Below are 15,062 nucleotides of genomic sequence, written 5' to 3'. Positions count from 1 at the left end.
GCCCTCCCAATCGTGTATAGAGTGGTCCTAGTATAATAGACCTGATGCAGTATCTTCAGTTGTACAAGCCTAAGTCTGTATGGTATAGCCACCTCCCAAAGAGAGGATAGCGCAGTCTGCAAGTCCGCATCATCAAACTCTCCCACCTCACGAGCCCAGGAATCCCTAAGTTTCAGGGTAGGGTCAGGGAGATTATTAATGATCTTACGGAATACAAAGGATGTTGGTTTTTTGGGCATATGTTCCATAAGGAGCCTGTCTTCAAGTGGAGTGGATTCGGGCACAGCATCACCCGGGCGGATGATGGAACCCAAAGCATGACGTACCTGCAAATAGCGAAATCGCTCCGTTAGGGCTAAGTCGTATTAACCGAAGTTGTTCAAATATCATAATGTTGCCCTGTTTCCAAGGATCCCCTACAGTTGAGATCCCTCTCAAGTCCCATGCCACAAAGCCTTTAGTGTGCCTCGGGCTGCCCAACTTCCGAGACGACCAGAGTGGCGTCATGAGAGTAAGTGTGTCCGTACACTTAAGACGGGCCTGGGTGACATACCACAGCTTGACTCTATGCGCTGTTGGGCCGATCAGAGTTGAGGCGCCTCTTTTATCATAGAGTGTGCCTAGCACATCCGCCCCACCCAGGTCATATCTATCCGCTTTGAATGCTGGTTCTTCCTGAGGGGCATGCAGCCAGTTATTTATAATCTTTAGCTGGGCTGCCCAATAATACAATTGAATATCCGGGAGGGCGATCCCCCCATCGTACCAGCTTCTGACCAATTTCTGCCGCGATATTCGGGCCGGTTTATTGCCCCATAGGAGGCCTGAAAGCAGCACCTCTATTGACTTAAAATACTTCGGGGCGACGGGGTAAGGGGTATTCTCAAGAACATACAGCAATCGGGGCAAAGTCATCATTTTATACAGAGCCGCTTTACCCAGAAGCGTCAAAGGCAGGGAACACCAATGTTTAACATCTGCCCGGAAACGGTTGAGTGGGGGGTTCTAAATTATGGTGAAAAAAAACGTCGTAATCAGGTGTGATCCAGATCCCTAAATACTTAAAGGGTTCATCAGTAATCCTCAGGGGGCAGTCCATTGGGAGCTGAGGCGGGGACCCTTCAGGACAAACAAAACCGACTTAGACCAGTTAATATTGTAACCTGAAACCAGCCAGAAAATCTCAAAAATATTAAGAAGCATTATAATAAAGCGCCTTGGGAGGGTCAAATAAAGAAGAATATTGTCCGCATATAACGATATGTGGTCCTCCCACGTAGCCGTCCAATTAAGGCCCCTCACCATAGGGTCCCACCGGACCCAGGCAGCCAATGGCTCCAACACCAGAGCGAAGAGCAAGGGCGACAACGGGCATCCCTGGTGCGTTCCACGGCTAAGTGGAAAGTTTCTGGAGATATGACCATTTGCCACTATTTGCGCCAGGGGCTCAGTGTAGGGGAGTTCTACCCATGCACAGAATTTAGGCCCAAAACCGAGATGTCGGAGGACCGTGAATAAGTATGGCCATTCCACCATGTCAAACGCCATCCGCGCATCTAAGGATAAAATAACTGCAGGTTCTGGGAGACTCGGCATCTGCGCCAAAACCGCATGTATTCGGTGCAAATTGAGAGCAATGCTTCTGTTAAGCATAAACCCAGATTGGTCCGGGTGTATCAGTGTCTCGAGATGTGGAGTCAATCTATTTGCTATCATTTTAGTCAAAATTTTGGCTTCAGCATTGAGTAGAGATATCGGACGATATGACGTACATTCATCCGGGGGTTTGCTCGGCTTGGGAATTGTAATTATCGTAGCTATGCGCTGATCCAGAGGTAGTTTCCCCTCACAGCATCATATTATTGCTTATGCACACTACCTGGATGTTCTGGGAATTATATGACTTTCTGTTCCTGAACACATACTCATTCTGTGATGGGGGTGACAGTGCAACATGGATCCTATCTACGCAGCCAATGACGTGGGGGAATAGGGCTATTTGGTAGAATTCTTGCTTGATCTGATTCAGTGCCTGCTGTGTGCTGGGAAATTGGATGTGGTGATGCAGCCTCTGAACCATTGCATCAAGGAAAGCATGGAAGAAGCACAAAAGTGCACTCTGAGAGACCCCTCTTGCTGAGGCTATCACCCCTGAAAACTCCCTGATACCAGGAGGTGCAGTGAGCACAGAAACTGGACATGGGTGGGAATGGTGTGGGCCCTGTGTGTGGGGTGTTCAGGTATGGGTGTCAGCTCCTCTATCAAATCCTAGATGCTGTCTAAGTGCAGCCTGTAGTTCTCATGGATGTCCTCCTCGATCCGCTGGAAGAGGGTGATGCGTGCTCTGTAGATCCTTTCCTGGCGTCTCCTTCTCTGTGCAGCATCTCTGATACGCAGCCTCTTGGTTATCACATACAGGCCAGCCATGGTGGGATGTCCAGTGGCATTGTGGGCCTGTTTAAATAGGTAGCACCGGGTTAACACCTGCTCAGAGATGGTCATAATTGAAAAGTGCAAAATTCCAATTTTTGTAAAATCGCTGTTTGCGATTTTTTGCTACATCTCAATTTGCGAATTTGCATTTAGTGGGAACAGTATTTGCGATTATTGAAAATACTGTGCCGCAGACTGAGAATTTGCAATATTATTCCCAGAATCGTTGGTACGCAAAAATGGTAATCGCTAAATTAGGGATTCCCATTTTTACACTACGGAAGCCTTTCCTAGATAGGAATAGTCTGTTTTGCGATCGCATACACCCTGATTTTTGCGGTTCGCAGTGTTTGCGATCGCAAAACAGCTTCCTTAGAGGCATAGTCAAAAGCGAATGGCAAAGCATAGAATTAAGCAAAAATTGCTAACGCCATGCTCCCTCATTCTGAAAATTCAGGGATGCGCCATATTTAAAATGATACAGCACATCCCAGTGTTTTCCCTAGCGCTGGTGTTAAACTCAGCTGCTAGCGCCAATGTAGACATCCTTACACCATAATGCAAGGGTGTCTGCATTAAGGGAATGATTGTTTATGTGCAGGAAGGTGTCCCTTCCTGCACATAAACAATCACTGATGGTGATTTGTAGCTCCAATGTGTGCTGCATTGTGCTGCACACATAGAAGTTGCAAATTGTCTTTTTTTAATGATTGTTTATGTGCAGCAAGAGACATCTTCCTGCACTCAAACAATCATTCATGTCAATTTGCTGTTTATATGTTTGCTGCACAATGAAGCACACATAGAAACAGCAAAAACGAGGAGAAATGAATACACAGTCTCCTCTTTTTGCCATGTTATCAGGTTTACGCTAGTCTTAATTTTGGCTCTGCCCCATATTTATGCCACTCTTGTAAATAGGGGCTGCATAAAACTCAATGGGTGTTGCAGCAGAACACCCAGACCAACACCCATTGTCCGCCTCTATCAAGCGAATATGTGATGCTACATTGCATACGCTACAACGCATGCGATTACAACGCAGTCATTACACCAACCGCGTTGTTACAACGCAAGCCATTACATCACAAGTCGTTTCTACGACGTGTGGTAGGAGGCGCAGAGGACTTAGGAATAGTATAATTTACTATTCCAACTCCAGTGTGTGCAACAGTAGGGAAGGTGTTGGAATAGTAAATTATACTATTCCTTAGTTTAGCGCGCCCCCTACAGCAAGTCGTAGAAACGACTTGTGATGAAATGGCTTGCGTTGGAACAACGTGGTCGTTATAACGACTGCGTTCTAATCGCTTGCGTAGCAGCACATGTGATGCAAACACTGTTTCCCCTTTCACGCTAAGTGTAGCATGAACTGAGGCCTTGTTTACTCAGCAGCTTTAATAAGCCATGTTAAGTAGCTTAATGCCAACTTGTAAAAAAGGTGAAGGGATTATCACCACAAAACGTCACAAAAAGTGAAGTCATTTATTTCTGTAGTTCGGAGATATGAGCCCTACCTGCAAACAGCCATACTTCCATTGAATGTCAATGAAGGACCAAGTCTGTCTCCCATGACCATCGAGCTTGTTCTGCTCCATCCGTCCCACATTGTGACACTGATGCATATAACTTCGATACCCTTTGTTTAATGTTGGGGAAGCTAATCAGTTGTATAAGTGGTGTATATTTAATGGGCTCTGGTGGGTATCCTGGTAATTTACCCGTATCTGTTTATTTTAGCCCGGCATATATGAAAATATCTGAAATAGAGGGATTCACCCCGACCAAAATAGTTCTAGCATGAGAAATTGCCCATCTACATATAAATAACCTTATTCTGACAATGCCATTTTCATCAGTGTCTACTTTACCATGCACTCTATTGTCAGGGGCCGTATACAGTTATTTTGTAGTCAGAGAGCCGGTGAATATAAAAAATTTCAAATCTGTCATTATCAAAAGCGAGCATCATTGTGGTACTGCTGATCCTAGCCGTACTGTTTGCCCAAATAAGCTTAATCAGTAGGAGTTTGAGAGTGATAAAAAGTGTCTGTTTAGGGATATGGAAATATTCATGAAAGGATAAAGGACCTTTGGAAGTACTGCCATTTTAGTAATTGCCACTCTACCTAGCGACAATGGGAGTTTAATCTAGGTGACAATTTACCTTTGTAGCGTGTCAATTGGGTGCCGTATTTTAGCTGGATGATGGATCCCACATTCCTGCATAGAAACTCCCCTAGAGATCTAACTTAATGTAATACTGTATTTGGCATCTAGTTGTGAATTTGGTAAGGGTAAATATATCTGTCTTATCCCAGTTAGCAGTTATTCTTAAATATCTACTAAATCCGACAATTTCCGTAAACGAGGGGATATATTTATCTCTGGGTTCTTGATAAAAAGCAAGATGTCATCTTCATTTATTGACATCAATGGTCTACCCATGCAAATATATATTTACCCATGTGTGCGTTTTTCTTGAAGTTGTCAGGCTAGAGGGTCCATCTCCAGTATAACAAGCATTTGCAATGCAATAGGTCTCGCATTTGCGAGAGTTTGAGCTATTTGTATTGTAAATGACATTGCCTTTTATTTATGTTTTGGTTTTTGAAACCTAAATAAAAGCCATTGTCATTTACAATGCCAATAGGTCAAACTCGCGTAAATGCAAGACCTATTGCATTGCAAATGCTTGTTGTTACCAAAACGCCCTTTCAACAGCGCATACTGGCTCTTTTAACGTTACTCACAAAAACAAACAAGTACAGGTAAAGCATGAGATGGCTTCGTGTTACCAAAAGCACAATGATCCAGCACTGGAATTATAATCAATCCAATCCAAAAATTCTTTATTTCGGCCATTTGAGGCCATAAAAGATTTTTTAAGAAACATTTGAAACACATCAGGCATAAAATAAAAACAAGGCAGGGTACATTACACAACTAGATCAATTCCCTATAGAAGCTGGGCATGAGGAGGCAATTAACTCTTATTGCATTACAGTTCATAACATGTTTAACAGAAGATCAATCTTTTAATATTTTTCCCCTTATCTGCCACATGGCCATTAGAAACTTGGCAACTGCAAATACTATATAGTGCAGGGTACTTGTCTTGAGAATTCTGTATGAGTGTAAATAGTTTCTAGTGCCCAAATTCCTACACAGTTATAATCAACATAGTGGCAGAAATTAAATCCCAATGGCAGGAGTCAGGAGGTCTCACAAGAAACATATTAACCTTTTATCCCATTGGTATCATCAGCGCTATTCTCATTGTTGTCATAGGCACTAGTCGCATTGTTATCATCATCGCTATTCTCATTGTTGTCATGGGCTCTAGTCTCATGGTTATCAGTGCTATTCTCATTGTTGGCATCGGCACTAGTCCAATTGTTATCATCAGTGCTATTCTCATTGTTGGCATTGGCACTAGTCCCATTGTTATCATCAGTGCTATTCTCATTGTTGTCATGGGCACTAGTCCCATGGTTATTAGCAGTGCTATTCTCATTGTTGGCATGGGCACTAGTCGCATTGTTATCATCAGTGCTCTTCTCATTGTTGGCGTCGGCACTAGTCCCAGTGTTATCATCAGTGCTATTCTTATTGTTGGCATTGGCACTAGTCCCATTGTTATCATCAGTGATATTCTCATTGTTGGCATCGGCACTAGTCCCATGGTTATCAGTGCTATTCTCATTGCTGTCATGAGCAATAGTCCCATTGTTATCATCAGTGCTATTCTCATTGTTGGCATCGCCACTAGTCCCATTGTTATCATCAGTGCTATTCTCATTGTTGGCATCTGTACTAGTCCCATTGTTATCTTCTGTGCTATCCTCATTGTTGTCAGGAGCACTAGTTCCATTGGTATCATCAGCTCTATTCTCATTGTTGTATTGGGACTAGTCCCATGGTTATCAGTGCTACTAGTCCCATTGTTATCATCAGTGCTATTCTCATTATTGGCATTGGCACTAGTCCCATTGTTATCATCAGTGCTATTCTCATTGTTGCATTCGCCACTAGTTCCATTGTTATCACTAGCGCTATTCTCATTGTTGTCATGGGCACTAGTCCCATGGTTATCAGTGCTGTTCTCATTGTTGGCATTGGCACTAGTCCCATTGGTATCATCAGCGATATTCTCATTGTTGGCACCAGCACTAGTCCCATTGGTATCATCAGCGCTATTCTCATTGTAAGGTAAGCAACAAATTCTCTTATAAAGAAAGAACGGAGGAGAGTTCTCCATCCATAAGTGAAATAAATGTGCGGAATCCCGTTACCGGACAGAAGTCTCAGCACACAGGGCATATCTCATCAAGGATTTGGGATTTTGAACTCACGTAATTATAGTGAGGGATTCCGCACATTTATTTCACTTATGGATCATTCTTTCTTTATAAGAGAATTTGTCGCTTACCTTATTTGACCGACGTTTTGAGATTTTGCTCGCATTATATAGTGACGATACTATAAATAGAGCCCTTATGAGATTCCATCCTGGAATGAAACACGTTGGCTGAAGGCCATTTTAAGATTTTGATACATAATAAAGAAGACTTGTTTGGACTCATTTGGATATTTTGGACTTCTATTCTGGTGCACCTTCATTTTTCAAAAAGTTTTGTCTTTCTGGTATCCAGAGGAGCCTAACTGCGGCAGGCTCAAGAAGGGAATGCACAGAACGCTTACTTGTTGAAAATTGGGATTGAGGTGCTGAACCTCTGGTCAGCCGTTGTCTGTTCTACGTTCGTATCTATATTTATTGGCCTTGTAAAAGTTGGTTGTCAGGCCTAGCAAGCCAGGTGCCTTCCCTCTGGCCAATGCAGCAACTGCATTAATTATGTTCTCCTCTAATACTGGATAACACAAATCTTCTAACCTGACCAGAGCCAATTTATCTAAAAAGCTATAGATAGGCTCTCTTTACTCCACCATGCAAACTGTGTAGAGGCATGAATAATATTGCACATATTCTGCCAATATGTTTACATTATCTACTAGGTTCTTTCCATTCTGACCAACAATAAAGGAAATATTAGTACTCAGTCAGTCCCTCTTTAGGAGCCAGGACAGTGTTTTATCGAGTCTGTCTCATTCTCCATATTGTCTGGCAAGCACATGCTTGACTAAGAAGTGGGCCTTTCTGTCTGCAAAATCCTTGTATTGTTGAAGCAGATGCTCCTGGTCCTAAAAACATGCATGTATCAACCGACATTCTATGTGTATAAGCGCCTGTTCAAGTTTGACAAGTTTCCTTCGGATATCTCTTAGAATAACTGCATGTTTTGCTATTAGTACACCTCTAATCGAGGCGTTAAAAACCTCCCATACCTGTGGCATATTTCTACACAGTGCCTTTATTTATCTAGGAGTATTCCAATATTGCTGTTCTTAGCACAATCCTCAACACTGAATCTAGTGAGTAATCTGTTGGGATCCTCCACCGTGGCTGGCACAGTTGTGACTGGGGAGAGCAAGTGTTAAATTAACTGGGGAGTGATCAGACAATGTGCAGAGAAAAACGTATCTCCTCAGTTGCTTAAGTCCCTGTCTCTAGGGTGGCTATCTATTAGTATAAAAAAAAACTCATGTGAGGAGTATTAAAAGGTATATTCTTTGGTGGTGGGATGTGTGTAGCACCCTATATCGGTTAACCCATAAAGATTCATTACTTCCTTCATCACTTGAAATGATTGTGCATTAAGGGAGTACTGTACATCTAAACAATCTAATGTGAAATGAATCCCTGAATTAAAATAACATCCGACAGCATGGAGTCCACATTAAAGTTTCTAAGTGTGCTAACAATGTCTAAAAATAACTGAGAAGTGTCTACATTTAGAGTATATACATATATGAAGGCTAACTTCACATTTCCCACTGCTCCCAGAACTAGATATTGGCCTTCTTTATCATCATAATTCTGGTGTATTTCAAAATAGATGTGCACTTGAAACAGGATTCACACCCCACAAGAATAGGAACTGTATGATGAAAAAATATATGTGATCTACATGTCCATACAATATCATATGTGAGTCTAGGTTTTAAGTTTTTCCTTAGAAATGCAATATCTGCGGCATACCTATCAAGATACATTGCTAATTGTCTCACTTTGCGGTGATTATTGAAGTCTTTTATGTTAAACATGAGCATTGTAGCATCTTCTTCCAAATGGCCCCATCTAATCGGTCAGGTTGCATTCTGTAATGATAATTCTCTAAGTGTCTTCAGCACAATTGAGAGTATTTGGATCACAAGTAAATATAGCAAAAGAGTTACAAAAACTCACTCACAATCCCACCACCGTACCACACTGATAACACAAACTATCAGTGCCATATTATAAATGCTTGAGGACCCCCTGTACAACCCAAACCTTTAATGGAAGGAAATGAAAAAATAGTACAAACAGTCACAGGTGATACACACCTTTGGTCATGACATCACCCAGCTGCACTGTCTTAATGATTTATGCTTCTATTGGTATTCATGGCTGGTAGGTGGACCCTGGACTAATAAAGTATCTCTCAGCATCCCCTCCATAATTGTGGCCTCTTAGTCTCCATTCAACCACCCCCATCCACCGCATCCCCAAATCCAAGCCCCAGTAGAAGTGTAGGAGTCAAGAGACAGGAACCTGCCTTTTTGGATGTCTTCTTCTTCTAACCCTGAACCATGCTCAGATCTACTGAGGGCAAATCGAGCTGACATTCCTGATGATTGGTTCAGAGAACCTCCAGGAATTGAATGCCAATTAAGCAGCATCATTGGCCAACTAGAACAGGTATGACTTTCCCTGCAGATCTACTTTCAACTGGGCCAGGTACAGCACTGCTTATTTAATATTGCACCCATGCAGTATGCACTTTACATCTAAAATGTTTGGGTGAGCCTCCTGCCCTGCTGCTGGAAAGTCAGAGACAAGAGATGCTATAGAACACTGGTGGTGTCACAGACTCTGTTACTCTGTCACAGGCTAGTATCACAGTCACAGAAATTCAATAATCAGCCTTGGGGGTGCACTAGGTGGCGGTTGCTCCCCAGTGACATTGCACCATCAGGAACATGTCAGAGAGGTTAGTGTAGACAAATTTGTATAATGCCAACGGAGATTTTCAACATAGGCGTCCATCGTGCCTGTGTAAGTAGATGCAGCAACCCAGAAAATTTGCAGATTATAATGCTGTGAGATGTTTCCAAAACGTAGTTCTCACTGCTATGGCAGGGGTCCGTTCCTATAACTTGGCTGGTTTCGCATTAGTTCCCATGAACTCACCTTTGATATCTGAAATCCTGTACCCTGCACTATCCAGTTGGATTGATGTCTAGATATCAGTTCCGACAAACAATCCAAGCAGTTTACCAGAGTCTATTTTAGCATTGATAGACTGGCAGCTGTACCTCAGCTCTAATAAAACATACCATCTTGTAAGATCATGGGGGGACGATGTATCTGAATTTGATTCCCTGTCCTCGTTAAGCGTGGAACCTTTGTGGCATGGAGTTCATCTCGGGCCAAAGGACATTCGCAGCGAGGAGAGCAAACTGTGAGGCACAGGGCAGAAGAACAACGGTAAGGCCTTGCTCAGCAGCCAGTTTCAAAAGACTACCCATAGGACACTCCCATCACAGCCGGCCTCCATGCGCAGGACAAATCCAGGGACTTCATCACACCCCCACCATGCAGCATAGAGAAGCAGTCCAGCCAGACACAGCAGGTGGGATAAGAGAAGAACTCAGGCTCAATGGCAGCCATGTTTTATCCAGGTCTTAGAGGTGCATTTCCCACTGTAAGGTATAGTAAATTTCAGCCCCACCAGCCCCTGGCAGCTGCTCCTGATGAGACTAAGGGGTCTGTTAGGATGGCGGTCGGAAAACCATCCCGATTTCCATGGTAGCGGAAATTAACCGCCCGCACATACCGCGGGAAAACCGGCGGTCAGATTATGATCAACCACTAGAAAAATCAGACGGCAGCGGAACAATGCCTCAAAAGACCGCCGGTAGCAGGCAGAGCAGCTGAAATCCGTCTGCGGCGGTCAAATTTGTGGCTTAAAATTCAAACCCACTGCAAGTTCAGCAGAGTGACCGCACGCACAATTAGGATCCCATTGAAGTCACAGCGGAACGATCCGCTGTTTCAGACCGCCACGATCGCTCACAGTGATGAATGGGAGGGCAGGCGGAAGGACTGTTGCATGCCCACCGCCGTGGCCGCACCATAACTATTGTGGCGGCAAAAAAAAACACACAACATGGCCACCAAGTGTACACATCAAAGTAGCCCCGCTCCCCAAAACACCCAACACACCCCAAGGACACACCCCCAGGGTAACCAAAAAATACTAATCTCAGGACAACCCACACAACACACCTGACAGCAATATTTCATTTTGACACACCCACATCGCTGAGTATAAAGTATGGGTGTAAAATCCGTTTCGCGGGCGAATTTGCGGATTTTTGACGATTTTGCGATCCGCGAATCGCGCGAATTTGCCCAATAATCCGCAAATCCGCAAGCTACGAATTACTTTGCTGGTCGCGCTTGAAAAATACAATATCGCGCGCGCAGCATTGACTCTGAGTCCGCCGAGTTGTTTTTCTCCCGGTTTTGCGTGTGCTGCGCCATTTTCGATCTTGCTGCGTGATCGCGCAAGAGTTTTTCAAACGCAATTACGTTATCGCGGCTTGCCATCTTGCACAGCGAGAGTTTGACAACGCGAGTACGTCATAAAGGCTCGCGATCACGCATCGCGGGAGTAAACAATGCCGAACACGTAGATGCGGCGCACAGCTGACTTCCGGCGGGAGATTTGAACAGCTCGCGTTCCCGAAATTGCAAAAATTGCAATTCTGCACAAGAAATCGACTGCATGCAGCATAAACCTTCTGAAAATCTTGATTTTGATCAGAATAACTCCTCAGATTGACATTTGGCTGCACTTTTTGGTGCAAGGAGTAAATTTTTTGGGGGGGAGGAAGGAACTGCCCAGAGTCTCCAACTTCCTGTTCCTGTCCAGCAGGCTCCTCCCAGTGCTTTTGTCCATCTCCTGGTCACTTTTCATTTGGATCTGGAGCTGGGAGGATTACTTGTTGTGGCTGCTGCTGGATATTTGTATTTGAGGACTTTTTGGACTTCACTTTTGGATTTGAGATTTTACAAGTAAGTTGGTGTTGTTTGTTTGGGGCATCGCAGTTGAGGCAACTCCAGTTCTAAAACTTTTTTCACAACTTTAACAAAATATATATTGTGGTGGGTAGCCACAGTATCCAGTAGGCCCAGGGTTAGTCATGGGTGCATGATACAACTGTTTCTGTGATTTCTTTTTAACTTAATTCTCATTTATGTCATGGAATTTTAGCTCACTGTTATATGTTGATTTTTTTTTTAATTTTGGGGTGCCTGTAAAGCCTCACTAGCCAGTAGGCCCAGGGGTAGTGAGTGGTGCATGGACCAAGTCTTTCTGTGGGGTGTCTTGAATTTAAACATCATTGAGGGCATGGATGGCATTGGGTTGTGGTGATTTTTGTGTGTTTTTCGACTTTTTGGGTGCTGTTGGGGCCTGGCCATGTGGGTGGGGGCCATTTTGAGGGCTGGTCCAGGCAGGTACTGGCCATGTGGCTGGGGGTCAAGGGCCCATTTTGAAGCCAGGCACTGTGCTCAGGCCTGCACCCATTTTGCCTTGCTTTCATCCATTATGCCCAGGGGTAATCAGTGGTGCATGGACCAAGTCTTTCTGTGGGGTGTCTTGAATTTAAAGATCATTGAGGGCATGGATGGCATTGGATTGTTGTGATTTTTGTGTGTTTTTGGACTTTTTGGGTGCTGTTGAGGCCTGGCCATATGGATGGGGGCCATTTTGAGCCCTGGTACAGGCAGGGCCTGGCCATGTGGTGGGGGTCAAGGGGCCATTTTGAAGGCAGGTAGTGTGCTCAGGCCTGCACCCAGTTTGCCTTGCTTTCAACCTATTATGCCCAGGGGTACTCAGTGGTGCATGGGCCTAGTCTTTCTGTCGGGTGTCTTGAATTTAAAGATCATTTAGGGCATGGATGGCATTGGATTGTGGTGATTTTTGTGTGTTTTTCGACTTTTTGGGTGCTGTTGGGGCCTGGCCATGTGGGTGGGGGCAATTTTGAGCCCTGGTACAGGCAGGGCCTGGCCATGTGGTGGGGGTCAGGGGGACATTTTGAAGGCAGGCAGTGTGCTCAGGCCTGCACCCAATTTGCCTTGCTTTCAACCATTATGCCCAGGGGTACTCAGTGGTGCATGGGCCTAGTCTTTCTGTGGGGTGTCTTGTATTTAAAGATCATTGAGGGCATGGATGGCGTTGGATTGTGGTGATTTTTGTGTGTTTTTCGACTTTTTGGGTGCTGTTGGGGCCTGTCCATGTGGGTGGGGGCCATTTTGAGCCCTGGTACAGGCAGGGCATGGCCATGTGGTGGGGATCAAGGGGCTATTTTGAAGGAAGGCAGTGTGCTCAGGCCTGCACCCATTTTGCCTTGCTTTCATCCATTATGCCCAGGGGTACTCAGTGGTGCATGGACCAAGTCTTTCTGTGGGGTGCCTTGAATTTAAACATCATTGAGGGGATGGATGGCATTGGATTGTGTTGATTTTTGTGTGTTTTTCGACTTTTTGGGTGCTGTTGGGGCCTGGCCATGTGGGTGGGGGGCATTTTGAGCCCTGGTACAGGCAGGGCCTGGCCATGTGGTGGGGGTCAAGGGGCCATTTTGAAGGCAGGCAGTGTGCTCAGCCTGTGCCCAGTTTGCCTTGCTTTCATCCATTATGCCCCGGGGTACTCAGTGGTGCATGCGCCGGGTGTCCTGAATTTAAACATCATTGAGGGCATGGATGGCATTGGATTGTGGTGATTTCTGTGTGTTTTTCGACTTTTTGGGTGCTGTTGGGGCCTGGCCATGTGGGTGGGGGCCTTTTTGAGCCCTGGTACAGGCAGGGCCTGGCCATGTGGTGGGGGTCAAGGGGCCACTTTGAAGGCAGGCAGTGTGCTCAGCCTGTGCCCAGTTTGCCTTGCTTTCATCCATTATGCCCCGGGGTACTCAGTGGTGCATGGGCCTAGTCTTTCTGTGGAGTGTCTTGAATTTAAAGATCATTGAGGGCATGGATGGCATTGGATTGTGGTGATTTTTGTGTGTTTTTCGACTTTTTGGGTGCTGTTGGGGCCTGGCCATGTGGGTGGGCGCCATTTTTACCCCTGGTACAGGCAGGGCTTGGCCATGTGGTGGGGGTCAAGGGGCCATTTTGAAGGCAGGCAGTGCGCTCAGGCCTGCACCCAGTTTGCCTTGCTTTCAACCATTATGCCCCGGGGTACTCTGTGGTGCATGGGCCTAGTCTTTCTGTGGGGTGTCTTAAATTTAAAGATCATTGAGGGCATGGATGGCATTGGATTGTGGTGATTTTTGTGTGTTTTTCGACTTTTTGGGTGCTGTTGGGGCCTGGCCATGTGGGTGGGCGCCATTTTGACCCCTGGTACAGGCAGGGCTTGGCCATGTGGTGGGGGTCAAGGGGCCATTTTGAAGGCAGGCAGTGTGCTCAGGCCTGCACCCAGTTTGCCTTGCTTTCAACCATTATGCCCAGGGGAACTCAGTGGTGCATGGGCCTAGTCTTTCTGTGGGGTTTCTTGAATTTAAACATCATTGAGGGTATGGATGGTATGGGATTGTGGTGATTTTTGAGTGTTTTTCTACTTTTTGGGGTGTTTAACTGATGCTCCTCTGGGTTCCATTGCTTTTAGGTGCACAAGAGAACCACCAGTGCCAGGAAGAAGTCCTGCAGCGGTGTGTGCAGCACAACATCACGCGACGTCACGTGTGGCCACAGACAAGACAACTCTGCAACTCGTGCAACTGCGGCCTGCTGTTCTGACATCTGAAGAAGATGGGCCCAAAGAAAGGTGGCTGTAGCGCCTCAGCGAAGAAAGTTGCCAGTGCCACTGCCAGTAAGAAGGAGCAGGAGAAGCAAATGGCACCACCTACCAAGGAGACTGGTGTGCCCACCAACACCTTTTTTGGGGAAAAAACTGCAGCAGCAGCGGTGTCCGCAGGGGACCAAGCTGGAAGCAGCACCTCCGCTTCATTGGGCTCAGTGCCACCACGCCAAGTTGGGCCCAAGCCCATGAGTGCCGCAAAGGCAGCCACTTTGGTTGTTCCATCACCATCGACCAGTGATGTTGGCTCATCACAAGAAAGTAGCATCCAATCAATGCCGGGTGTAACTCAGCTGACGAGTGTTCAACAACCACAGCCGCAACGACAACCACAAGTGCAACTAGTACAAGCGCAAGTACATGTGCCAGTAGAGGCGCAAGTGCATGGGCAAGGAGAGGCGCAAGTACATGGGCAAGGAGAGGCGCAAGTACATGGGCAAGGAGAGGCGCAAGTACTTGGGCAAGGAGAGGCGCAAGTACATGGGCAAGGAGAGGCGCAAGTACATGGGCAAGGAGAGGCGCAAGTACATGGGCAAGGAGAGGCGCAAGTACATGCACAAGGAGAGGCGCAAGTAGAGGTGCATGGAGAGGTGCAACTAGAGGTTCATGGAGCGGCACAACTGCCTACAACGCTTGTTCCTCCAGAAGTAGGGGCAAATCAGG

General features: G+C 45.7%; 1 protein-coding gene across 1 annotated transcript in view; it reads left to right on the top strand.

The window, feature by feature from the left end:
- LOC144762687 (uncharacterized) overlaps positions 1-15,062 on the top strand; it is a 324,450-nt gene that overhangs the window by 264,194 nt on the left and 45,194 nt on the right. The gene's annotated exons all lie outside the window — the stretch shown is intronic.

The sequence above is a fragment of the Lissotriton helveticus genome, chromosome 6, assembly GCF_964261635.1.
Source record: "Lissotriton helveticus chromosome 6, aLisHel1.1, whole genome shotgun sequence".
Taxonomy (NCBI): Eukaryota; Metazoa; Chordata; class Amphibia; order Caudata; family Salamandridae; genus Lissotriton; species Lissotriton helveticus.
The sequence above is the reverse complement of the archived record's forward strand: the minus strand, read 5'-3'. Positions and strand labels throughout refer to the sequence as shown.